The sequence below is a fragment of the Ovis canadensis genome, chromosome 4, assembly GCF_042477335.2.
Source record: "Ovis canadensis isolate MfBH-ARS-UI-01 breed Bighorn chromosome 4, ARS-UI_OviCan_v2, whole genome shotgun sequence".
NCBI classification, from domain to species: Eukaryota; Metazoa; Chordata; class Mammalia; order Artiodactyla; family Bovidae; genus Ovis; species Ovis canadensis.
Window position 1 is genome coordinate 14,116,445 of NC_091248.1, and position 26,248 is coordinate 14,142,692.

Here is a 26,248-nt window from a genome sequence, read left to right on the forward strand (position 1 = left end):
CGGCCTCTCTTATCCTTCATTCCCTCTTGCCTCTTATTTCCTGACCTTCCTTAGGTCATAGAGTATCTTGAAACAAAACTAATAATTTGTTTTTGGTCATGTGTCACATGGAATCTTAATTCCTTGAGCAGGGATCGAAACTGCACCACCTGCATTGGAGAGTCTTAACAGGACAAAGTTTTAAACATTGGGCCGCAAAGTTAGTCTAAGAACTAATAATTTAGCTCCTTAAACTGGATTCTCAATGTAATCTGTGGTAGACACCTGATAAGATACATAATTGCCCTCCTTTTCTCATCCTTTTTCTCACTACACATCCGACAGGTGATCTTCTTTGCCTGTCAGAATGCATCAGCATTCTCATTTTCAATCAACATTCTGTCAAATTATTTTTCTGTAAAATATAGTTCTTACCTTCTACTTGTCCATTTAATGTCTTTTTTCCTCTTTGACCAGCAGTTCCAAGTAAATGATCCACATACTTCTGTGGAAGGCTTTCAGAGATACTCTGCTAGAATGGATGATAACAATGAGTTGCATGCAGTTTTCCTAATCACTTTTGAAGAAATACTCTACTTTTAACCTGGTTAAGACAGGTTTTGCCAAGATCCCACAGTTGCTATATGACAGAACCAGGATACTGAATTCAAACATGGTGCTGCATCACCAAGCAGTGGCTGCCACATCTAAAAGATCAGGCCCTTCTTATCTCCTTCCATAGCTGCCACCTTCAAACAGGGCACTGTTACATTATGTTACTTCAAGTACGGCTGCCATAAAGGTACTATGCACGTGCTACTTAAGCTATGCAAAATGGTTTGCACTTACTAAAACATCACTAAAGCTAACTGCTATTATTATAGCCCCACATATTTATTACTATTTCACATGCTTTTGCTTCTCTTGAAATGTTCCTTGCAGATCAACTTGACAATCCAAATGTAGTAATACTTTCAAGCTTCAAGCACTATCTTGTCAATGTTTACTTGGTAAAAAAACCACAGTAAAAATAAAAATCAAAACTATGAGATACCACCTCACACCAGGCAGAATGGCCATCATCCAAAAGTCTGTTACCTCTGCTGCTGCTTAGTTGCTTCAGTCGTGTCCGACTCTCTGCCACCCTAGGACTGAAGCCTTCCAGGCTCCCCTGTCCATTGGATTCTCCAGGCAAGAATACTGGAGTGAGTTGTCATGCCCGCCTTCCCAACTCAGGGATCAAACCCAGGTCTCCCACTGATAGGAGATTCTTTACCGCTCAGCCACAATTCTTTACCACCTCACACCAGTCAGAATGGCCATCAAAAAAAGTCTATAAATAATGAATGCTGGAGAGGGTCTGGGGGGAAAGAGAACACTCTTGCACTGCTTGTGGCAAGATAAATAGATACAACCACTATGGAAGACGGTATGCAGGTTCCTTAAGAAACTAGGAATAAAACCACCATATGCCCTAGCAATCCCACTCCTAGGAGAATACCCTGAGGAAACCAAAATGAAAAAAGACACATGCACCCCAATGTTCATTGCAGCACTGTTTATGATAGCTAGAACATGGAAGTAACTTAGATGGCCATCGACACATGAATGGATGAAGATGTGCTGCTGCTGCTGCTAAGTCGCTTCAGTCGTGTCCAACTCTGTGCGACCCAACAGACGGTAGCCCACCAGCCTCCACCATCCCTGGGATTCTCCAGGCAAGAACAATGGAGTGGGTTGTCATTTCCTTCTCCAATGCATGAAAGTAAAAAGTGAAAGTAAAGTCGCTCAGTCGTGTCCAAATCTTCACAATCCCATGGACTGCAGCCCACCAGGCTCTTCCATCCATGGGATTTTCCAGGCAAGAGTACTGGAATGGGGTGCCATTGCCTTCTCCAATGAAGATGTGGTGGTACACATATACAAAGGAACGTTACTCAGCTGTAAAAAGGAAGGCATTTGAGTTAGTTCTATTGAGGTGGATGAACCTGGAGCCTATTATACATAGTGAAGTAAGTCAGGAAGAGAAATATAAATATCTGATACTAACACATATGTATGGAGTCTAGAAAGATGGTACTGATGAATTTATTTGCAGGGCAGCAATGGAGAAACAGACAGAGAGAACAGACTTAGGGACATGGGTGAAGGGGAAGAGGGGAGAGGGTGAGATGGATGGAAAGAGTAACATGGAAACTTACAATTCCATATGTAAAATAGATAGCCAATGGGAATTTACCCTATCACTCAGGGAACTCAAAGAGGGGCTCTTCAACAATTGAGAAGGGTGGCATGGAGAGGGAGATTGGAGAGGGGTTTGGGAGGGAGTGGACCTGGGTGTCCCTAAGACTGATTCTTGCTGATGTCTGACAGAAGACAACAAAATTCTGGAAAGCAATTATCCTTCATTTAAGAATAAATTTTTTACAACCCTATTTGAACATTCACATGGTTTACTGCTTCTTTCCCTGTAAACAGCACACTAATGACTCTAACTTTTTATCTATGTCCTTTGGAGAGGCAGGTAAAGATTAAAGGAATGACCTAGGAAAAAAAAAGAGTAAAACTATGATTATCCAAGTTGAGGTTTAAAAGTTTTCAAATACATTTATGATTATCAACAAAGACTCAATATTCACAATGGGAAAGAAAAAAACAACTAAAAAAATCAAGTAACCACAATGACTAACTTTTCTATATGGAAAAATTTACACATTAGTTTCACATGTATAACAAAGAATTGACATGGTAATTTAACATCTATAAACACTGAAATTAATAAAGTTTCTTAATAATAATATGGGGGAACACAGTCCTAAGATGACAGAGGAATAGGACAGGCAGACCACTTTCTCCCTCACAAGTTCGGTGAAAGAAAATTTGAACGCTGAGCAAATTCCACAAAACAACTTCTGAATGCTCGCAGAGGACATCAGGCACCCAGAAAGGCAGCCCATTGTCTTTGAAAGGAGGTAGGACAAAATATAAAAGATAAAAAGAGAGAGAAAGTGGTAAGGATGGAGATCCATCCCAGGGAGGGAGTCTTAAAAGGGGAGAAGTTTCCAGACACCAGGAAACACTCTCACCAGCAGGTCTGTGGGGAGTTTTGGAATCTCAGAAGGCAACATAACCGGGAGGAAAAATAAATACATAAATAAATAAAACCCACAGATCACGTGCCTAATCGGAACTCCCTGTGCTTCCATCCACCACCAGCAAGTGGGGCTGAACAGGGAGGGGCGGGCTGTACTGCTTAGGGTAAAGATTGGGCCTGAGTGCCCTGAGGGGACAATCTGAGGGAACTAACATGAGATAGCTATCCAAACTGTGGGATAGCCAGAGAGAGAGAGGAAAAACAAAAGAGAGAGAGAGAGAGAACTATCCTGCGAAAACCCCTAACCTAAGGCACTGCCAGGCCCACTCAAAAAACAAAGGACTGAGCGAAAACCAGAGGAGAACTAGATGGCTGTGGATCGTCCCATCCCCCACTGGAGACAGGGAGGCAGGAGGGGGCAGCCAGAGCTGGAAAGAGGCAAACTCAGCCCCAGAGAGGCACCCTCTACCAAGCAGCAAGCAGGCACCAAATTGCTAACCAAAACCCCTTGGGATTTTGGATGGTTGACTTTTGACCGGAGGGTCACAGCCAAAGATTAGCTCCCCAGAAGAGACATATGGCACCCCCCCTGCCACCCAGGAAACTGAGCGGCTGGGACCGAGGAGGTAATAAGACACACTCCCCACCTGGGGAGACAGCGCTCGCCAAGCACCTGGTTTCCTGAGCTGCTCGGACCTGGGAAGGGTACAAAATGCACGCCCAACCGAGTTCTGCCCCTTTGTGGGGTACCTGAGAACTTGAACCTGAGTGGCTTAGACCTTGGTAGTGCACGCAACCCAGGGCCTGCCTCAGATAGTTCCCTGGCAGAGCAACCTAGAGCCTGAGAAGTGTAGACTGGAAAAGTGCACGCGCCATGAGCAGGGGCAAACCCAGTGTGGCCAAGACACTGCAAGCACTCCCCACACATGCCAGTGATATTTGTTTGCAGTGTTCCTCTGTTGCCATAGCATTATCGAACAAGTGAGCCTAAATAAGTGACCACCTTCGCCCCCTTGTGTCAGGACAGAAATTAGACACTGAAGAGAACAGCAAAAGGAAGAAGCTAAAATACACAAAGGGAACTGCTTTTGAAGTGACAGGTGCAACAGATTAAAAGCCTGTAGTTAGCAGCGACTACATTGGAAGGGGCCTATAGATCTTGAGAAGTATAAGCTGGATCAAGGAACTATCTAAAACTGAACTGACCCCATACTGCCCACAACAGCTCCAGAGAAATTCCTAGATACATTTTTACTATTATCATTATTTAAATGTTTAATTTTTTTAAGTTCTCTATTACTCTGTCATGGTCTTTGTAGACCGGGACCTGGAGACTGGAGTTGATGAGAAGAGGGATGCAGGGAACCCAAGTGTCGAATGAAACAAGGGTGCTTTGTTTGCAGAAAAGCATGTTTATATATCTTCATACAAGGCAGCTTTAGGCAGTTAAAAAAAACTGAACAAAAACAAAGCCAAGCAAATAACAATCTTCAAAGGGCCAGAAAACATTTCATGTCCTGAGTGAGAGGGGCATAACTGAGCAGATCACGTTTGAGTGAGGTCACTGGAGGGAGTCACTGAAGGGACCTAGCAGGTGCCCTTTCTCAGGATCTCAGTTCTGGGAACTGTGTGCAGCTCTGCTTGTTCCTACAGCAACTGATGAGGAATAGAGAATCCTTGAGAAATGGCACACAAAAGAAAAGAATAACATTTGGATTCCTTAAAGCTGAACATCCCCTGACATTACTCCTTTAATTTTCATTTTTATAACCTACTATTACCTTGCAAAAAAAAGACCTTGTTTTTAAACCAAACTTCATATCTATATTTCATAATTTTTATGACTTTGTTTTGTTTTCCTAATATTGTATTTTTCAGAGTCTAACTTCTACTCTAGATTATTAATCTTTGCTTTTTGGTATTTTTTATCAATTTTGTACCTTAAAGAACCCAATCTTCAGTACCCATTTTTACTTGGGAGTATGATTACTGGGTTAATTGCTCTCTCCCCTTTTTGACTCTGCTTTGTCTCCACCAGGTCGCCTCTATCTCCTCCCTCCCCCTTCTTTTCTATACCCAACTCTGTGAATCTCTTTGTGTGTTCCAGACTGTGGAGAATACTTAGGGACCTGATTAGTGCCCGGATCTGTCTCTCTCCATTTCATTCAAGCTTTTCTCCTCCTGGTCACCTCTGTCTCCTTCCTCCCTCTTCTCTTCTCTTTGTAACTCCGTGGACCTCTCCAAGGGATCCAGACTGTGGAGAGCACATAGGGAATTGATTACTGCCTAGCTGGCTCTTTCCTCTTTTGATTCCCCCTCTCCTACTCCTGGTCACTTCTATCTCCCTACTCCCTCTTCTCTTCTCCATGTAACTCTATGAACCTCTCAAGGTGTTCCTCACTGTGGAGGAGCTTTTCATCATTAACCTAGATGTTTTATCATTGGTTCTGGATAGATGGAGAAGTCCTGAAGCTACTGTAAGAATCAGACTGAAAACCAGAGGCGGGAGGCGTAAGTCCAAAACCTGAGAACACCAGAGAACTCCTAACTCCTGGGAACATTACTCGATGAGGGCTCATCGAAAAGCCTCCATAGCTACACTGAAAGCAAGCACCACCCAAGATCCAACAAGTTCCAGAGCAAGACATGCCAGGCAAATTCTCCAGCAATGCAGGAACATAGCCCTGAGCTTCAATATACAGGCTGCCCAAAGTCACACCAAACCCATAGACATCCCAAACTCACTACTGGACACTTCATTGCACTCCAGACAGAAGAAATCCAGCTCCACCCACCAGAACACCGACACAAGCTTTCCTAACCAGGAAACCTTGACAAGCCAATCGTCCAACCCCACCCACAGGGAGGAACCTCCACAATAAAGAGGAACCACAAACTGCCAGAATACTGAAAGGCCACCTCAAACACAGCAATCTAAACAAGTTGAAAAAGCAGAGAAATACTCAGCAGGTAAAGGAACATGATAAATGCCCACCAAACCAAACCAAAGAAAAGGAGATAGGGAGTCTACCTGAAAAAGAATTCAGAATAATGATAGTAAAAATGATCCAAAATCTTGAAAACAAAATGGAGTTACAGATAAATATCCTGGAGACAAGGATTGAGAAAATTCAATACATGTTTAATGAGGAGCTAGAAGAAATAAAAAAGAGTCAGTCAATAATGAATAATGTAATAAATGAGATCAAAAACACTCTGTAGGGAACCAACAGTTGAATAGCAGTGGCAGAAAATAGGATAAGTAGAAATAAATGAAATAAATGAAGCAGAGCCGAAAAAAGAAAAAAGAATTAAAAGGAATAAGGACAACCTCAGAGACCTCTGGGACAATGCTAAACACTCCCACATTTAAATCAGAGGAGTCCCAGAAGAAGAAGACAAAAAGAAAGGCCATGAGAAAATACTTGAGGTGATAATAGTTGAAAACTTCCCTAAAATGGGGAAGAAATAGTTATCCAAGTCCAAGAAATCCAGAGAGTCCCAAATAGGATAAATCCAAGGTGAAACACCCCAAGACACATATTAATCAAATTAACAAAGATCAAACACAAAGAACAAATATTAAAAGCAGCAAGGGAAAAACAACAAATAACACACAAGAGGATTCCTATAAGGATAACAGCTGATCTTTCACTAGAAACTCTTCAGGCCAGAAAGGAATGGCAGGACACACTTAAAGTGATGATAGAGAAAAACCTACAACCCAGATTACTGTACCCAGCAAGGAGCTCATTCAAATATGAAGGAGAAATCAAAAGCTTTACAGACAAGCAAAAACAGAGAATTCAGCACCACCAAACCAGCTCTTCAACAAATGATAAAAGATCTTCTCTAGACAGGAAACATAGAAAGGGTATATAAACTCAAACCCAAAACAAAGTAAATGGCAACGGGATCATACTTATCAATAATTAACTAAATGTAAGTGGGTTGAATGCCCCAATCAAAAGACTAAGACTGGCTGAATGGATACAAAAACTAGACCCCTATATATGTTGTCTATAAAAGACCCACTTCAAAACAGGGGACACATACAGACTGAAAGTGAAGGGCTGGAAAAAGTTGTTTGATGCAAATAGAGACCAAAAGAAAGCAGGAGTAGCAGTACTCATATTCAATAAAATAGACTTTAAAATAAAGGCTGTGAAAAGAGACAAAGAAGGAAACTACATAATGACCAATGGATCAATCCAGGAAGAAGATATAACAATTATAAATATATATGCACCAACACAGGAGCACCACAATATGTGACTCAAATGCTAACAAGTACGAAAGCGGAAATTAACAAAAACACAATAATAGTGGGAGACTTTAATGCCCCACTCTCACCTATGGATACATCAACTAAACAGAAAATTAACAAGGAAACACAAACTTTAAATGATGCAATGGACCAGTTAGACTTAAATGATATCTATAGGACATTTCACCCCAAAACAATGAATTTCACCTTTTTCTCAAGTGCATATGGAAACTTCTCCAGGATAGATCACATCCTGGGTCATAAATCTAGCCTTGGTAAATTCAAAAAAATTGAAATCATTCCAAACATTTTTTCTGACCACAATGCAGTAAGATTAGATGTCAATTACAGGAGAAAAACTATTTAAAATTCCAAGATATGGAGGCTGAACAACACGCTTCTGAATAACGAACAAATCACAGAAGAAATCAAAAATGGAATCAAAATATGCACAGAAATGAAGGAAAATGAAAACAAAACAACCCAAAACCTATGGGACACTGTAAAAGCAGTGCTAAGGGGAAGGCTCAGAGTAATACAGGCTTACCTCAAGAAACAAGAAAAAAAGTCAAATAACCTAACTCTACACCTAAAGCAACTAGAAAAGGAAGAAATGAAGAACCCCAGGGTTAGTAGAAGGAAAGAAATCTTTAAAAATTAACTCAGAAAGAAATGCAAAAGAAATAAAAGAGACCATAATAAACAAAGCTAAAAGCTGTTTCTTTGAGAAGATAAATAAAATTCACAAACCATTTGCCAAACTCATCAAGAAACAAAGGGGGGAAAATCAAATTAACAAAGTTAGAAATGAAAATGGAGAAATCACAACAGACAACAGAAATACAAAGGATCTTAAGAGACTACTATCAATAACTATATGCCAATAAAATGGACAAATTCTTAGAAAAGTATAACTTTCCAAAACTGAACCAGGAAGAAATAGAAAATCTTAACAGACACATCACAAGCATGGAAATTGAAGCTGTAATCAGAAATCTTCCAGCAAACAAAAGCCCAAGACCAGACAGTTTCACAGCTGAATTCTACCAAAATTTAGAGAAGAGCTAACACCTATCCTGCTCAAACTCTTCCAGAAAATTGCAGAGGAACGTAAACTTCCAAACTCGTTCTATGAGGTCACGATCACCCTAATACCAAAACCAGACAAAGATGCCACAAAAACTACAGGCCGATATCACTGATGATCATAGATGCAAAGATCCTTAACAAATTTCTAACAAACAGAATCCAACAACATATTCAAAAGATCATACATCATGACCAAGTGGGCTTTATCCCAGGGATGCAAGGATTTTTCAATATCCATAAATCAACCAATGTAATATATCACCTTAACAAACTGAAAGATAAAAACCATATGATTATCTCAATAGATGCAGAGAAAGCCATTCAACATCCATTTATGATAAAAACTTTCCAGAAAGCAGGAACAGAAGGAACATAAGAAGTTATATATGACAAACTCACAGCAAACATTATCCTCAGTGGTGAAAAATTGAAAGCACTCCCCCTAAAGTCAGGAACAAGACAAGGGTGCCCACTCTCACCACTACTATACAACATAGCTTTTGAAGTCTTGGCCACAGCAATCAGAGCAGAAAAATAAAAGGAATCCAGATTGGAAAAGAAGAAGTAAAACTTTGACTGCTTGCAGATGACATGATCTTCTACCTAGAAAACCCTAAAGACTCCACCAGAAAACTACTAGAGCTAATCAATGAATATAGTAAAGTTGCAGGATATAAAATTAACACACAGAAATCCCTTGGCATTCCTATACATGAACAATGAGAAAACAGAAAGGGAAATGAAGGAAACAATTTCATTCACCATTGCAATGAAAAGAATAAAATACTTAGACTATACCTACCTAAAGAAACAAAGGACCTATATATAGAAAACTATAAAACACTGTTGAAAGAAATCAAAGAGGACACAAATAGATGGAGAAATATACCATGTTCATGGATTGGAAGAATCAATATAGTGAAAATTAGTATACTACCCAAAGCAATCTATAGATTCAATGCAATCGCTATCAAGCTACCGAAGGTATTTTTCACAGAACTAGAACAAATACTATCACAATTTGTATGGAAATATAAAAAAAACTTTGAATAGCCAAAGCAGTCTTGTGAAAGAAGAATAGAAGTGGAGGAATCAACCTGCCTGACTTCAGGCTATACTACAAAGCTACAGTCATCAGGACAGTATGGTACTGGCACAAAGACTGAAATATAGATCAATGGAACAAAATAGAAGGCCCAGAGATAAATCCATGCACCTATGGACACCTTATCGATGACAAAGGAGGCAAGAATATACAATGGAGAAAAGACAGTCTCTTTAACAAGTGGTGCTGGGAAAACTGGTCAACCACTTGTAAAAGAATGAAACTAGAACACTTTCTAACACCATTCACAAAAATAAACTCAAAATGGATTAAAGATCTAAACATAAGACCAGAAACTATAAAACTTCTAGAGGAAAACATAGGTAAAATGCTCTCCGACATAAATCACAGCAGGGTCCTCTATGACCCACCTCCCAGAGTAATGGAAATAAAAGCAAAAATAAACAAAAGGGACCTAATTAAACTTAAGGGCTTTTGCACAACAAAGGAATCTATAAGGATGGTGAAGAGAGAGCCTTCAGGATGGGAGAAAATAATAGCAAATGAAGCAACTGTCAAAGAATTAATCTCAAAAATATACAAGCAGCTCCTGCACCTCATTCCAGAAAAATAAATGACCCAATCCAAAAATGGGCCAAAGAACTAAACAGACATTTCTCCAAAGAAGACATACAGATCACTAACAAACACATGAAAAGATGCTCCACATCACTCATTATCAGAAAAATGCAAATCAAAACCACCATGAGGTACCATCTCACGTTGGTCAGAATGGCTGCTATCCAAAAGTCTACAAACAGTAAATGCTGGAGAGAGTGCTGAGAAAAGGGAATCCTCTTACATTGTTTGTGGGAATGCAAACTAGTACAGCCAATGTGGAGAACAATGTGGAGATTCCTTAAAAAACTGGAAATAGAACTGCCACACGACCCAGCAATCCCACTGCTGGGCATACACACTGAGGAAACCAGAAGTGAAAGAGACACGTGTACCCCAATTTTCATCACAGCACTGTTTATAATAGCCAGGACATGGAAGCAACCTAGATGTCCATCAGCAAATGAATGGATAAGAAAGCTGTGGTACATATACACAATGGAGTATTACACAGCCATTAAAAAGAATACATTTAAATCAGTTCTAATGAGGTGGATGAAACTGGAGCCTATTATACAGAGTGAAGTCAGCCAGAAAGAAAAACACCAATACAGTATACTAACGCATATATATGGAATTTAGAGAGATGGTAACGATAACCCTATATGTGAGACAGCAAAAGAGACACAGATGTAAAGAACAGTCTTTTGGACTCTATGGGAGAAGGCAAGGATGCAGTGACTTGAGAGAATAGCATTGAAACATGTATATTATCATATGTGAAACAGATCGCCAGTCCAAGTTCAATGCATGAGACAGGGTGCTCAGGGCTGTTACACTGGGATGACCCAGAGGGATGGGATGGGGAGGGAGGTGGGAGGGGAGTTCAGGATGGGGAACACATGTACATCCATGGCTGATTTATGTCAGTGTACAGCAAAACCACTATAATATTGTACAATAACTAGCCTCCATTTAAAATAAAAAATAAAATTGATGTGGAATGTACATGTTGCTAGAGATATTTTTTAAAGAAAAAATATCTTCCACAGATAATTTTATAAACTCTGGTGGTAATTTTTCTTTGCTTATAATTTTATAATAACAAGTAGTCTATCTAAAAAAAAAGCATAAGTTGTGATTTCATTCATTTAATGTATGTAATTGACCATTATTTGCTGACATTCAGAAAAAAAGAAAGTAGAATCTCTCCAGAGGAAAAAATATACTTCTACATTTCTTCTTTCAGACTGTTGCAGCTGAAAATTTTCTCATTTAATGCAGAGAGATTAAGAATCTCATTTATAAAATTATAAATTATAATTTTAGTAAAAAGAATAGATAAAATGCTTATGTACTTCCTCTTTATTTTTAGAAAGATCTAAAAAACCCACCAAGGTTATAGCAAACAGTAAGATAAATTAGATAAGTACATTAAGTATTGAGCGTCAGACACAACCGAGCGACTGAACTGAACTGAAGTTAGAAACCAGAAGAAACAAAAGAGCCAGAAATTCTTAATTCATAATATATCTCCTAAGGCCTAAAACAGGACTCATTTTGAATTATCTCTAAATGAAAGTTTTGCTAGGTTAAATAGAAGACATTGCTTCATTAATTTCAAAGTGAAAATTTTTAAAAAAAGAGAAATGACTTCAAATTTAAATGAACTTCCAGAGGGAAGTATATTCAAAATGTATATATATACACACATACACAAGTATAAACAAATCACATTCCTGTACATCTGAAACTTACACAGTATTTTAAATTGACTACACTTCAACGAAAAAACAAGAACCACCACCAACCTGGAAAACAACCACCAAAAAAAAATAAGGAACACATTTTTTTTTAGTTCTTCATAAAAATCAGCTATATGTCATTCAAAAGAGTTTGAGCATTGTTTTTTTTTACAACCTCACTTTCTCTTCTTGAGTTGAACTTGAAATAATTTCTTGCATATTTATAATATAGAGTTCCTGGTCTGACTGACCCCCACTATTTCTGTTGTGTTTGTATAATATCTGTCTCATCTTCACCCTCATTCCATCTTATATTCATCTTGTCCTTCTGAAAGGAATTATTCCCCTTTATCCTCCTCCCCATCTTCATATTCATCTAGTTGTTTTTCCTCAGTGCTTTGTTATTCTCTTCTTTCATAACAGCCCAGTTAGTATGCCAATATTTATAAATCTGAATCACGCATATGTATGGCTCTCATTACCACACCACTTCATATCTTGACTTTCAGGGCTTCTATTTCTGTGGTGGGATCCTTTTTGTCACCATAAGGATCAGGGGACTGGTTTGTGAACAAATACAGGGAAAGAAGAGCTACAAACAGAACAACTTACCTTGGTACGACCAAGGCCTGCTACAGACTTGAGAAGTTTTGAAACAGGTTCAGGCTATGGGAAGGCAGGGTGACAGATGCCCTCCAACCAGGGTGATGATTTGGGAAATGTTTCAACCACATCTTCAACGTTTCTATCAGAATTATTGTCCTCAGACAAAGTTGTACTCTCTGGTCTCAAAATGCCACGTTTTGCTTCTGCTACAGTGAAAACAGGAAAGAGTACTTGAGAACATGTGTCATTTCAAATCAAGGAATAACACCAGGAAGACAGTCCTCAAATAACTTACTGTTTCTCTTGGATTGCTGAGAAGCCTTCATTAGTTTCGTTAACTTTGATTTCAGGACATGCTGAAGAAGAAAATAAGAGCTTGAAGAATGTAACAAGTATCAACCTGAAGAAAAGAATTATAACATCCCCCATTCCTCTCTGATCTAACACAAAGAGCACAGGCTCTGGAGTCATTCAGATGTGGATTCAAATCCCAGTTCTGTCACTGACTGACCTGCTCATGGGGAAAGGATTATGACAGATGACATCAGAAGCCCCAGATGTTCCTCTCCTTATCCCTAACTGACTGCTATACAAATACTAGGACACCCACTAGATTACTTTCTCTTCCAAAACGTTCTAGAGTAGTAATTTATCCCTGGTAGTTTAGAGCATTATTGAAAAACTAAGACATTTAAATTAATTGCTATATTTTGAAATTTGCTTCCATGATTAATATATGCATAGATTATCACTTGTGAAGGGAAATATGAAAGTTTAGGTTTTAACAGAACCTTATTTAGATAGGCTAAAACTGAAAACAGGATAAGCTACTTCTATTCTGTTTGTCAAACAGCTAGAGACCAATGAAACAGGGAAAAAAATTCAGCTGCGTCCATGAAACAGGGAAAAAACAAGGTAAAACCCATAGGGCAATGATCATGAATGAAAGCCACACTATAAATAGAAAGCCATAAGCAAACATGTTCACAATAGAGACAGAGAGAGATGGACTGAAAGAACAGACATTGAAGAAATGTGTTCTGCGAGGAAAAATTAGGTTAACAGTAAATTTTTTTTTTTAATTAAAAAGGTAGAGGAGTAAGAACAAAGGAAAAAGTGAGACATTTCTAGCCAAGAACAAACTTTATGGGAAAAAAACACAAGTATAATAATGTATGTGGAGAAACATATATTTAGAATTTATATACAATAAATCAATAACATATCAGCATTCTTAAGCCTTATACTATTCAGTATTCTCATGCTTATACTATGAGCAAAGCCTCTGTTTCATATGATTTTATTAATATAGTTTTATGCATCTACACTGTTCTTCAAATTTTATGAAAATATCAACCTCAGTTCAGCTCAGTTCAGTTGCTCAGTTGTGTGCAACTCTTTGCAATCCCATGGACTGCAGCACACCAGGCTTCCCTGTTCATCACCAACTCCGAGAGGTTTTACAGACTCTTGTCCATTAAGTCGGTGATGCCATCCAACCATCTCATCCTCTGTTGTCCCCTTCTCCTCCCGCCTTCAAACTTTCCTAGAACCAGTATTTTCCAATGAGTCAGTTCTTCGCATCAGATGACCAAACTATTGGAGTTTCAGCTTCAGCATCAGTCCTTTCAATGAATATTCAGGACTGATTTCCTTTAGAATGGACTGATTGGATCTCCTTGCAGTCCAAGGGACTCTGAAGAGTCTTCTCCAACACCACAGTTCAAAAGCAGCAATTATTCGGCACTCAGCCTGTTTTATAGTCAAACTCTCACATCCATACATGGCTACTAGAAAAACCATAGCTTAGACTACTAGAAAAACCATATGAAACCATAGCTTTGCCAGAACTTTGCTGGCAAAGTAATGTCCCTGCTTTTCAATCTGCTGTCTAGGTTGGGCATAGCTTTTCATCCAAGGAGCAAGAGTCTTTTAATTTCATGGCTGCAGTCACCATCTGCAGTGATTTTGAAGCCCCCAAAAAAGAAGTCTGTCACTGTTTCCATTGTTTCTCCATCTATTTGCCACGAAGTGATGGGACCAGATGCCATGATCTTAGTTTTCTGAATGTTGAGTTTAAGCCAACTTTTTCACTCTCTTCTTTCACTTTCATCAAGAGGCTCTTTAGTCCTTCTTCAATTTCTGCCACCATGGTGGTGTCATCTGAGTATCTGAGGTTATTGATATTTCTTCTTGCTATCTTGATTCCAGCTTGTGCTTCATCCAGCCTGGCATTTCGCATGATGTACTCTGCATATAAGTTAAATAAGCTGGGTGACAATTTACATCCTTGATGTACTCCTTTCCTGATTTGAAACAAGTTTGTTTTTCCATATCCAGTCCTAACTGTTGCTTCTTGTCCTATATACAGATTTCTCCAGAGGCAGGTCAGATAGTCTGGTATTCCCATCTCTTGAAGAATCTTCTACAATTTGTTGTGATCCACAGAGTCAAATGGTTTAGCACATTCAATAAAACAGAAGTAGATGCATTTCTGGAACTCACTTGCTTTTCATATGATCCAGAGGATGTTGACAGTTTGATCTCTGGTTCCTCTGCCTTTTCTAAATCCATCTTGAACATCTGAAGTTCATGGTTCATGTACTCTTAAAGCCTGGCTTGGAAAATTTTGAGCATTACTTTGCTAGCATATGAGATGTGTGCCATTATGTGGTAGTTTGAACATTCTTTGGCATTTCCTTTCTTTGGGATTGGAAGGAAAACACTTTTTCCACTCCTGTGGCCACTGATGAGTTTTCCAGACTTGCTGGCATATTGAGTGCAGCACTTTCACAGCATCATCTTTGAGGATTTGAAATAGCTCAACTGCAATTCCATCACCTCCACCAGCTTTGCTCATAGTGATGCTTCTTAAGGCCTACTTGACTTCACATTCCAGGATGTTTGGCTCTAGGTGAGTGATCACACCATCCTGGTTATCTGGGTCATAAAGATCTTTTTTGTAGAGTTCTGTGTGTTCTTGCCACCTCATCTTAATATCTTCTGCTTCTTTTAGGTCCATACCATTTCATCCTTTATGGTGTCCATCTTTGCATGAAATGTTCCCATGGTATCTCTAATTTTCTTCAAGAGATCTCTAGCCTTTCCCATTCTTTTTTTTCCCTCTATTTCTCTGCATTCACCATTGAGAAAGGCTTTCTTATCTCTCTTTGCTATTCTTTGGAACTCCGCATTCAAATGGGTATATCTTTCCATTTCTCCTTTGCCTTTTGCTTCTCTTCCTTACTCAGCTATTTGGAATGCCTCCTCAGACAACCATTTTGCCTCTTTCCTTTTATTTTTCTTGGGGATGGTCTTGAGAACTGCCTCTTGTACAATGTCATGAATCTCCATCCATAGTTCTTCAGGCACTCTGTTTATCAGATCTAATGCCTTGAATCTATTTGTCACTTCCACTGTCTAATCATAAGAGTAAATACTACATGAAACTAATTTCAGAGCGGGAAAACTAATTTCACAACAGAACACTTTACCTTAGTTTTAAAATCTAAGACATCATCATTTGATGTAGGCCCTAAATCAACGCCATGTTTGTTGGGAAACATTTAAAGCAAAAACATACAATAGAAATGAGTGAGCTCATGTCCCTGAACAAAGGAAAAAAAAAGTGAAAGTTTGTCTATATATTAAATGAACTTTCTTGACATGAATAAAATTTGCCCTGTTTTAAAACAGCTTTTTTTTTTTTTTTTTAAGATTTCTTGACGTGGACCACTTTTAAAGTCTTTACTGAATTAGTTCCAATGGTGCTTCTATTTTTTTTTTTTTTTTTTTTGCTGTCTGACCCCAGGTCATGTGAGATCTTAGCTTCTTTGACAGAGTATTGAACCCACACTGCCTACATTGGAAGATGTCTTACTAACCATCTTAACCATTGCACCCCCAGGGAAGTCTCCAAAAAAGTTTTTCGTTACCTATTTCTGCATCCATCTCTCCAAACCTATGAAATATCTAGTTAACACTCATTCTTAGTTTCCATAACAGAGAGTGACAGCCAATATATCGGCAGAGCCTAGAAATAATTTGTTTTCACTAAAAGTTCTAATAGCTGAACTGAAAATCCAATTGATGGATTGCAGTAATTCTTGTTTGCCCAAACTGAAATAAACCTGATGACTTAAAACAAAGCAGAAGAATAGGCTTTTCCTTCTCCATTGTCTGTTAAAGGTTCAGAGACAAATCTGAGTCCATCCAAAATGGGAGTCTTGGTCCGTCAGCAGGGATACCACTTACTGAGATGGCACCACTTCTCTCCTTTACTCTAAGGGAGTACAGGGAGTTTGCCCACAATGTCGAAACTTAAAATTTACTCAAGTCAAAGAACTAACTTATATCTTTAACTTATGTGCTACATGGGCACTTCTCAGTCTCTGCTGAGGGCAATGGGAGTGGACCTGAGAGCCAGGAAGGCCAATTGTCAAACCTCCTAAAACCACAGTTGCATAATTAAGTAAAAGTAGGACACAGTTACTTTACAAAGCTGCTATGATGACTCTATGAGGTCACAAATGTTAAGCACATAATGCAGTGTCTAACCCAGAGTAGAACACTCAACAAACATTAGTTTCTCTTCTCCATGTTCCCTTAGTTAAACATATAATTTAAAACATCCATAAAATCCTACCTCCTTTAAGAGTCCTCTTCAGAACTCTCATCCACTATTAAAGAAAAAAGCAAGATACATTTTAAATCAATGGAAGAAAAATACAGAATATTAAAACCTCAAGACTTAGGCTTTGTTTAAAAGTATTCCTTTCAAACCGCACCCAGAGGCCACACTAGAGGAAGGGAACAGTGGTTGTACTATACTCGTAGGCCACTAATGCCATAGAACCACTCCTCCCCTTTATAGTCATCAAATGCAAAACAAAATAACAAAGAAAAGAACTGCTCTTTACAATGACCATAATCTTAACCAAACTCCAGGAGACTAACAGAAAATTATATTATACCATTAATACAACCAGTACTATACGCTGACAATAGCACGCTTAAACAACACAGTATTTCTGGATTTCTATTGCCTGGAGCACTGAACAGAGACTATAGGTGTCTTGCTGGGACATGACAACTTCTCTGGCTCTTCAGTTCACAGTGAAAATGCTCTATCACAGGGAAGCTTGGTCAAAGGCACTGAACCTCAGAGCAAGGTAAAACATCGGAAACAAAAGTCTTCTCTTCCTGGCTCTCTTTCCAAAGGCAAGAGAAGTATGAAAGATGTAGTGATTCCAGGTTTAGAAAGGATAATCTCTAGAAAGGCAGGTGGGGGAGGGCAAACGGGTAAAGGGGCTCAACTCAGTGGTGAGAATGGGGAATAGACTTGTAGTGGTGAGCATGAAGTAGGGTACACAGAAGCTGAACTTTTTTATAAAGTTCTCTCTCTCTCTCTCTCTCTCTCTCTCTCTCTCTCTCTCTCTCTCTCTCATATATATATATATTTCCCTATATATAGTTCCTTATATATATAGAGAGAGAACTATATATATATATAGTATATGGACTATATAACTATAACTAATAACTATATATATATATATATATATATATATATATATATGGACTTCTTTTAAAAAGTTCAGCTTCTGTGCATATACTAACATGCTTAAAAGGAATCTCTTGAGACTATCTCCTTCCATTGCTCAAGAGTATCTGGACCACACAGAGGAGGATGGTCCAAAGAGTGGTACTAGTGTACTAGTTAGGGATATCATTATATCAGTCCTTCCCATTATATGGCAAATGTTTACAGAAATCATGCTTTTTCAGTTTGGAAGCCATACATCACATCCTAAGCTGATGAACAAGGGGAGAGAGGGAAGGATGGAGGGAGCCACAGACTCTGGTGCTGTTGGACAACATTTCCCAGGGGTCGTCATGATCTGATGCTGGAGGGATAATTCACATGCAGTGACTCCACGAGGAGAGGAGCACTGCAAGCTTGAGCAAGGAGAGCAGGGGCAGTTATTTTTCAATGTTTGCACCCTGTGACATCAGAACAATACTTAGTACATAAAAGACACTTGAAAGTTATCTGTTTAGTGAACAAATGAACAAATAAATAAGCATGATTTCTTTGAAAATTTTCTTTAGAAAAATACAGAAATTAACCAGAGAGAACTCTATTCTTAGCGTATTGAAGACCAAGACACTGTCATCTCTGTATCTCCTCTGACTAGTGTAATAAACCAACCTACATTTTTTGTTGTTCAGTCACCAAATCGTGTTTGACTCTTGTGACCCCATGGACTATAGCTCACCAGGCCCTTCTGTCCATGGAATTTCCCAGGCAAGAGTACTGGAGTGTGTTGCCATTTTCTTCTCCAGGGGATCTTCCCAACACAGGGATCAAACCGTATCTCCTGCATTGGCGGGTGGATTCTTTACTACAGAGCCACCTGGGAAGCCCCCTTTGATTAGATCGCAAACAGTCAGACACGACTGAGTGACTTCACTTTCACTTGACTCAGTTAAAGGAATCATTGGATACCTTGTACAATGTGCTAGATGCTACATCCAGTGGACCTAATGCTGTTTTTGTGAATGCAAAGTATTTTTGTGCTTTTATTAGAACCTGCAGAGTCCCAAGTTGTTCTATTTGAATATCTATTATGATAATCTTTTAACTGATGGCAAGAGAACATCTTGTTCTTACAAAACTATATTCTCATGACAATTGTCCAACACACAAAAGAAAATATCTGATCCTAATGAAGTCAACCTATCTCATTCTCTCTGGATCTGTAAGGAATGAAGTTGGTAATCTAGATCTGCTTGGTACAATAGGCAAAATAACTGGTTCTCAACCAGGCATTGCTTTTCTGCCTTCTGTACAATTGGTAGGTATCTTTCAGAAATAATCTCTCACTACTATGCTGCACACTGGCTCAGCTTTGCAGTTATTGTTTATCATTTATCTTACCAGCAAAGGATTATTCAAGTTCCCAGTTTTAATGATGGTAACTATTTTAGTGAGACTAATCACTACACAGTAACTACTAACTATTCATTCACTAAATGCAAACCATTTCTAAAAATGAAAGTTCACTTTCATAAGATGTCCAATCTGCTATACTATAACTATAGATGAAATATACATCATACTCACTTAATTTTTTTTTTTTTCTGATTTACACAAAGATCTAAGGACTTTAGGGGTCATACTAAAGAGATGGATTTCTTTTTTTTTTTGGATTTCTTTTCAGAAAATACTGTCTTTGATGTTAAATGACCTACAATTAACTTCTTAAAGAATTCTGAATACTAGAGTATAAAGAAATTAATTTAAAAAATAAAATTCACATGCAATTTACACTAATTTTTTCACAGTTCTTTCATTATTAAAACTTCCTCATTCCTACTTTATCTATGGTAGAATCACTGAGAGTAATTTGGTGTCAGATGACGTACCTGGGTTGCTATTTTCAGGAGAAATTTTAGATCTCTTTTCTTTATATTCAGAAATCAGTTGGCGAAAGCTATGTATTAAAAATACGATAAATTATATTTTAACAGTGATATGAAAAACAACTACCAAATTCTTAGATCATTTCAGACAATGTCAGAGATAATATTAAAACTTCAATTGTCGCATACATTTCAAGTTTCTAAGTTCTATAAACTTTTATTTAGCATGTAGTAAAGGAAAAAGTAAAGGTATATTTTTACCCTGCTTATTTAACTTATATGCAGAGTGCATCATGAGAAACACTGGGCTGGATGAAGCACAAGCTGGAATCAAGATTGCCGGGAAAAATATCAATAACCTCAGATATGCAGATGACATCACCCTTATGGCAGAAAGTGAAGAAGAACTAAAAAGCCTCTTGATGAAAGTGAAAGAAGAGAGTGAAAAAGTTGGCTTAAAGCTCAACATTCAGAAAACTAAGATCATGGCATCTGGTCCCATCACTTCATGGCAAATAGATGGGGAAACAGTGACTGACTTTGTTTTTTTGGGCTCCAAAATCACTGCAGATGGTGACTGCAGTCAAGAAATTAAAAGACACTTACTCCTTGGAAAGAAAGTTAGACCAACTTAGCATATTAAAAAGCAGAGACATTACTTTCTCCACAAAGGTCCGCTAGTCAAGGTTATGGTTTTTCCAGTAGTCATGTATGGATTTAACAGTTGGACTATAAAGAAAGCTGAGCACAGAAGAATTGATGTTTCTGAACTGTGGTCTTGGGAAAGACTCTTGAGAGTCCCTTGGACTGCAAGGAGATCCAACCAGCCCATCCTAAAGGAAATCAGTCCTGGGTGTTCATTGGAAGGACAGTTGTTAAAGCTGAAACTCCAATATTTTGGCCACCTGATGTGAAGAGTAGACATTTGAAAAGACCCTGATGCTGGGAAAGACCGAAGGCAGGAGGAGAAGGGGACGACAGAAGATGAGATGGTTGGATAGCATCACCGACTCAGTGGATATGATTTTGGGTAAACTCTGGGAGTTGGTGATGGACAGGGAGGCCTGGCATGCTGCAGTTCATGGGGTCCCAAAGATTTGAACACGACCGAGCAACTGAACTGAACGGAAAGGAGAAAGAAAAGGAAGATGAAATAATCATGAACTCAGGGCCGTACAGCTCCAATAATTAACTAGATTTAGCTTGGCATATGAAAAATCTCTCGAGCTTGCAAATTCTAGTTCTATAACCAATTGCTCTTTGTTCCTGCAGGAATTGTTTCTCTTCAGTTCAAAGTCTTCCTCTACACAACTGGGATATTACTACCTTATTTCACAAGAGGGTTAACAGGATGTAATGAGATAATATACCCCCCAAATGCTTGCAGAAACAGTCAATGAGTGGAGTAAGTTCACCTTCAACTTTATTGCTGTAACTACTTTGGAATTCCAAGTAAATCTCAGTGTGCCTTTTCATATGTTTAACATTCAAGTGTTGCATGAAACTGTTATTAATTCTGGTGATTAGCTGTTCTTTGTGGTTTGCAATGTAAGGAATCTCAGCTGTTAGATAATGTGTACCTAAATTTATTTATAACATAGGCATTCACTACATTAGAGAACATAACGATCCCCCATTATTGCAGCTAATTACACCAAGAGTAGAAAACTAATCACAATCAAGACCTGCCCTGGACCACTACTCTTCCTTCTCTACCTACTCAAACTCTGAACCAGCAGATCTTTCTGACAATGATTTTTAATCTCTATGTTCCTCTCCAATTCACTTGGAAGACATATCCCTACTCTTACAGTGGGTACTGGCAAGCTCTAGACAGGGCTTACCTCTCTGAATTCCAACTATCTTACTTGAGATTTAGGGATTTCTGCTGAGTGGGTTCCTTATGGGGCAGATTCTGAAAACATTTAAGGTGGAGACAGAGAGAAATCCGTTGGAAGATTTTCATTATTAAAGGAAACAGATCCTTTGAGGGGCCAAGCATAATTAGGGAATCTCAGGCAAGCTGGCACCCACTACTCTGGGAAGGATGACAGGGAACCTGTGACCTAAGAAAAGGTGCCCCCACTGAACAAAAAGCCGCCTTGAGCTTCAAGTCTAGATACAAAGGGGAAAGGGAAGTCTGCTCAATCTCTGCAGGAGCACTTGACCCTCTCTGACAGCCTAAAATGGTCCCCACTGACATCTGCTAGCGGAAAAGATAAATAAGAGCCTCAAGAGCACCTCATCGGGAAGATCTAGGCTTCCACATGGGCTCCACATAACGTCTCTGAGTGAAGGGGGAAGCTAGGCAGCCCAGCTGCCTGAACTGGGTGCTGGTGCTTTGTTTGCAACAGTGACTGAGTGACAAGCATATATATGAGAACAAAGGAGCTCTCACTCTGAAGTCGACTTGTGCATCACCTTAAAGGCTGGGAAACCTGGACCCAGAGGGGTGGCCTGGGAGCAAAGGTCAATCATGAGCCCACTGCAGGATGAGTTTTTTTTTTATCTCTCTCCTTTTAAAATGATTTTATTAAAGGTCTTTATAGAGCCACATCCAGACTACAGATCCAGCTGCCAAGTAGACCCTGTCAAGACAAGCTGGAACCGCAGTGCTGCAGCAGTAGAATCAATGCAAGCAACAGAATGATGAGAAAGAACTATTTTCTCCCCTCCAAATGACTTGTGGAACAGGACTGTCTCATTGACCTTAGGGAATCCTCTAGGTTCTTGGAAAATTCAAGTGGAAGTGTATAGAGAGGCAAGTTCTCAAGGGAAAACAGGATTTGCTGCTAAACTAAGTATTTCGAGACCCAAAGAACTAGTTAGAAATATCACAACTGTGACACTGTTCATACACTGTACCGAGAGGTCACACTCGGAATGAAGTGGCTAATGTCAAGCTCTCTAAGGATCAAGGTCTACATGTCCTGAGATAAAGCACCCCAAACCCACAGCCAAGAGTAACTAATTGGCCTTTGCTTGGCTTTCAGCTCTTGAGGGGAAACATCTCACCACCATTCTCCAAACTGCCTGCACCAAACTGGAACTCTCACTGGTCACGTAGCAAGTAACAGTTAAAATTATTTTTGGCTGCAGTTTAGTGAGAACTAGCATTTTAATGTGAACACTTACATATTAAACCCACTAATAACAGCATATTCTTCTACAGTCCATCCAAAAACATCTTGAGAAAAGATGTCAGCACCTTGCTGAAGGAGAAGTCTGACGACATTTGCTGATTCATACTTGACAGCAAGCATGAGGGTTGTTCTAAAACAACAGAGAGATGACTTCAGCCTCAGGAAGTTGAGTTGACTTCCTTAAACAGTTAATTTGATATGCTTTACCAAGTGAACGCCTTGCCCTTTCATGAAGAACTGACAATTTACAGGCTCAAGTGTTCATCTTTGCAAATTACCTCCAAGGCTAAAATGAAGGGACCGAAAAGAAGCCTCCTGTTCCACTGGGATGCCAGGTAGGAGCACTTACTATTTCAAAAGTCCGTGATGGGGACTTCCTTGGTGGGCCAGTGGATAAGACTCCAGGCTCCCAATGCAGGGGGCCTAGGTTCCATCCTTGGTCAGGGAACTTGATCCCATATGCTGCAACTAAGAGTTCCCTCAACTAGGACTCCATGCAGCCAAACAAATAAATGCTTTTTAAAAATAATAATAAAGTGCTCGATGGACAAGAAATGATACTGAGGTCACTTATCTGAGGCAGGTGACTATTTAAAGGATAAATTCCCCATTTCCTCCTTAATCTGATATATTCAGCTTCAAAGTCAGTTAGAGGTTGGGTTAAGGAAAGGCTACTTGCAGGTTTAAATCAAAAATATTGATAATAATGAGAATAAACATAGTCATGGTGGCAGTTAATGATGTGGACGAGCATGTGATAGGCATTAAAAATGAAATACTATATATAAAATCTTTCTTACACACAGGCACCTTTGAAAGATGCATTACTATTTGCCTTTTTATCAGGAAACTTATTTGCTGATGATAACCCTAATTGGTAGGAAACCTAGGAATTGAACCTAGCCTGACTCTAAAGCCCATCATTTTCATCTGTATCGTCCACCTCTGACTTGTCTTTGTTAAAGGAACTGTTTATCCAATCAAAGCTATCTTTCTTCCTTCTACCTGCATTAAAAATGAAAATATCAAAATGTACTAAAATGAGAAAGGATAAAAATTGATGAGCCCACAGGATCTGGTGACAGTGAGTAATAATCACCTTTTTGTGGCTGTTGTTATTTAGCCATTATGATGTATCTGACTCTTTTGCAACCTAGTAACATCAGCATTCTTCAAACAAAGTAATTTAAAACAAAGAGTTATCCAAAAGACAAAATCAAGTCTTTTAGGTTTACTATGCATTTTATAAAAATATATACATACAAAGTAGAGGTTAAAGAATTCTTTTTAAAGAATTAAGAAACTTGATATTGTCATGAGGTAAACTAAAAAGCAGAATCCATATTTCACAAAGCTAATAAAACTAATTTGAAATCTCTCAGCTATTACAAGATCAACCAACAAAACAAAAAGAGGTTGCATATGACATCAGTCAATAGTATAAAGGAATATGAAACCTGCTATACATTCCTGCTATATATTGTTCATGATTCCCAGTCAGAATAATTGATTTTCTACCTAAGTGATGATGTGTTGATCACAAATGAATCCTCTTATTCATTTAATCTTGATATTACCATCCTAGAACAGCACTAAGGGTTTTAAAAAGAAAAAGAACAGTACCTTTTCATCTTATCAACAGCATGTATATTCGCTTCTTTCTTTAGTAAAAACTCCACCATTTGCCCTCTCCTTTCATGTATCACAAGTAACAGTGGTGTCAGGTCATCCTGTAAAACAGGGAAAACCATTTCTAATGTACACAGTTAACCTATTTCTAAGTTGAAATTAAAATTGTGCAATAGATTCTCTGAACTTAAGAATAAAAGTCAGAAAGTAAATGAAAGAGAACCCCCTCATCACTGCCCTGTGCACCTTCTTTCTCTTTAATATGCTCCTCCTCTGGGCCTTCCCTGGTGGTCCAGTGGCTAAGTGTCAAGCTCCCAATGCAAGCGGTGTGGGTATCATTTAGCTACTGTATCAACTGCATATTTTAGGGACAATGCTGAGGCAGAAATACATAATACTATCTGTAGCATGCATAACCTATCCAAGGATGACCATGAGTAAACTCAAACGGTTTACAGACATTCCAGTGGGAACGTTACTCTCTACATGAACATGCAAAGAAAGAAACTTTTTTTTTTTTCCAAAAAATCAACTGTGGGAACCCTGTTTTACTGCTTTCTCAGAAATGTCTCCTGGAATTTAACCTTACTCATTCTCTCTTCCTTGCTTGCTCTTTCCACCGCCCTTCCTTAAGTTAGATGTTCTGGCTAAGAGGTCAGCATTTAGCTAGCTGCTAACTGCATGCAGAATGAGTGCCCTCCCCACCTTATCTTCAAAGACCCTTCATGATGGCTCTCATGTGATTACCTCCAGATGACCAGGAGGAAGCTTCCAAAATCCTAGAGTTCTGGTGTCTGTCTTGCTTTACTGCTCTTAGTTAAAGATTGCAGCATAAAATTACCAATAAATACATGCTCAACATTTTCTCAGGGAGTTGCTCTTCCACCAGCTCTCCCTGCACTGTCTCTTATAATCTGTGTGTTTGTGAGAGTTATTCAGTGCAAAACTGCCACAAGCAACTTAACAATTCTAATTTGAAAAATTTAATCCCATTCTTAAGAGATTTTTTTAAAATATGAAATCAATTATAGATTAATTAGACTGTCTTAAAAAACTTTCAAATATTTATCAAAATGAACTATCAATCAAAAATTGGTAACTCAAATGCTTATGGATGGAAAGCTGATGACCTGAGTAAGTGAAAAAGCCAGGTGAGACCGGTAACCCCCAAAACACATGTCCCACACAGAAGGGGTAGCCTCTGCACGCAGACCAAACAGTAGGATGGGCTCAAGGGGGTCTAGATTTGGCCCTTGGAGAAGCCTGAACTTCTGCATGGGCCTCCTAAATTTGAAATGTTGACTCAATGTGTGGAGGTAAACTAAACATATCCAAGAGCCATGTTTGGTCTATGGTCCACTTTTTGTTTTATGTTTGCTGTTTCCAAACAGGTGGGTATAAAGCAAATATTTGTATGTGAAACCTTTCCTTTCTTTAGTATCATATGTTTCACAAAAAGTGTGGGTCCCAGTATGTAATAAATATGGCTATTAAGACTCATAATTCAAGTAAACATAAATTATTTTAAAAAGACTCATAATTCACAGTCAAGAATGTTTCCACTGCCTGTTGAAACTACAGTCTATCTCTAGAATTCTTCTAGATTGT

At 38.7% G+C, this 26,248-nt stretch overlaps 1 pseudogene; it reads right to left on the reverse strand.

Moving 5' to 3' along the window:
- LOC138439067 (ankyrin repeat domain-containing protein 26-like) overlaps positions 1-26,248 on the reverse strand; it is a 77,542-nt pseudogene that overhangs the window by 45,587 nt on the left and 5,707 nt on the right.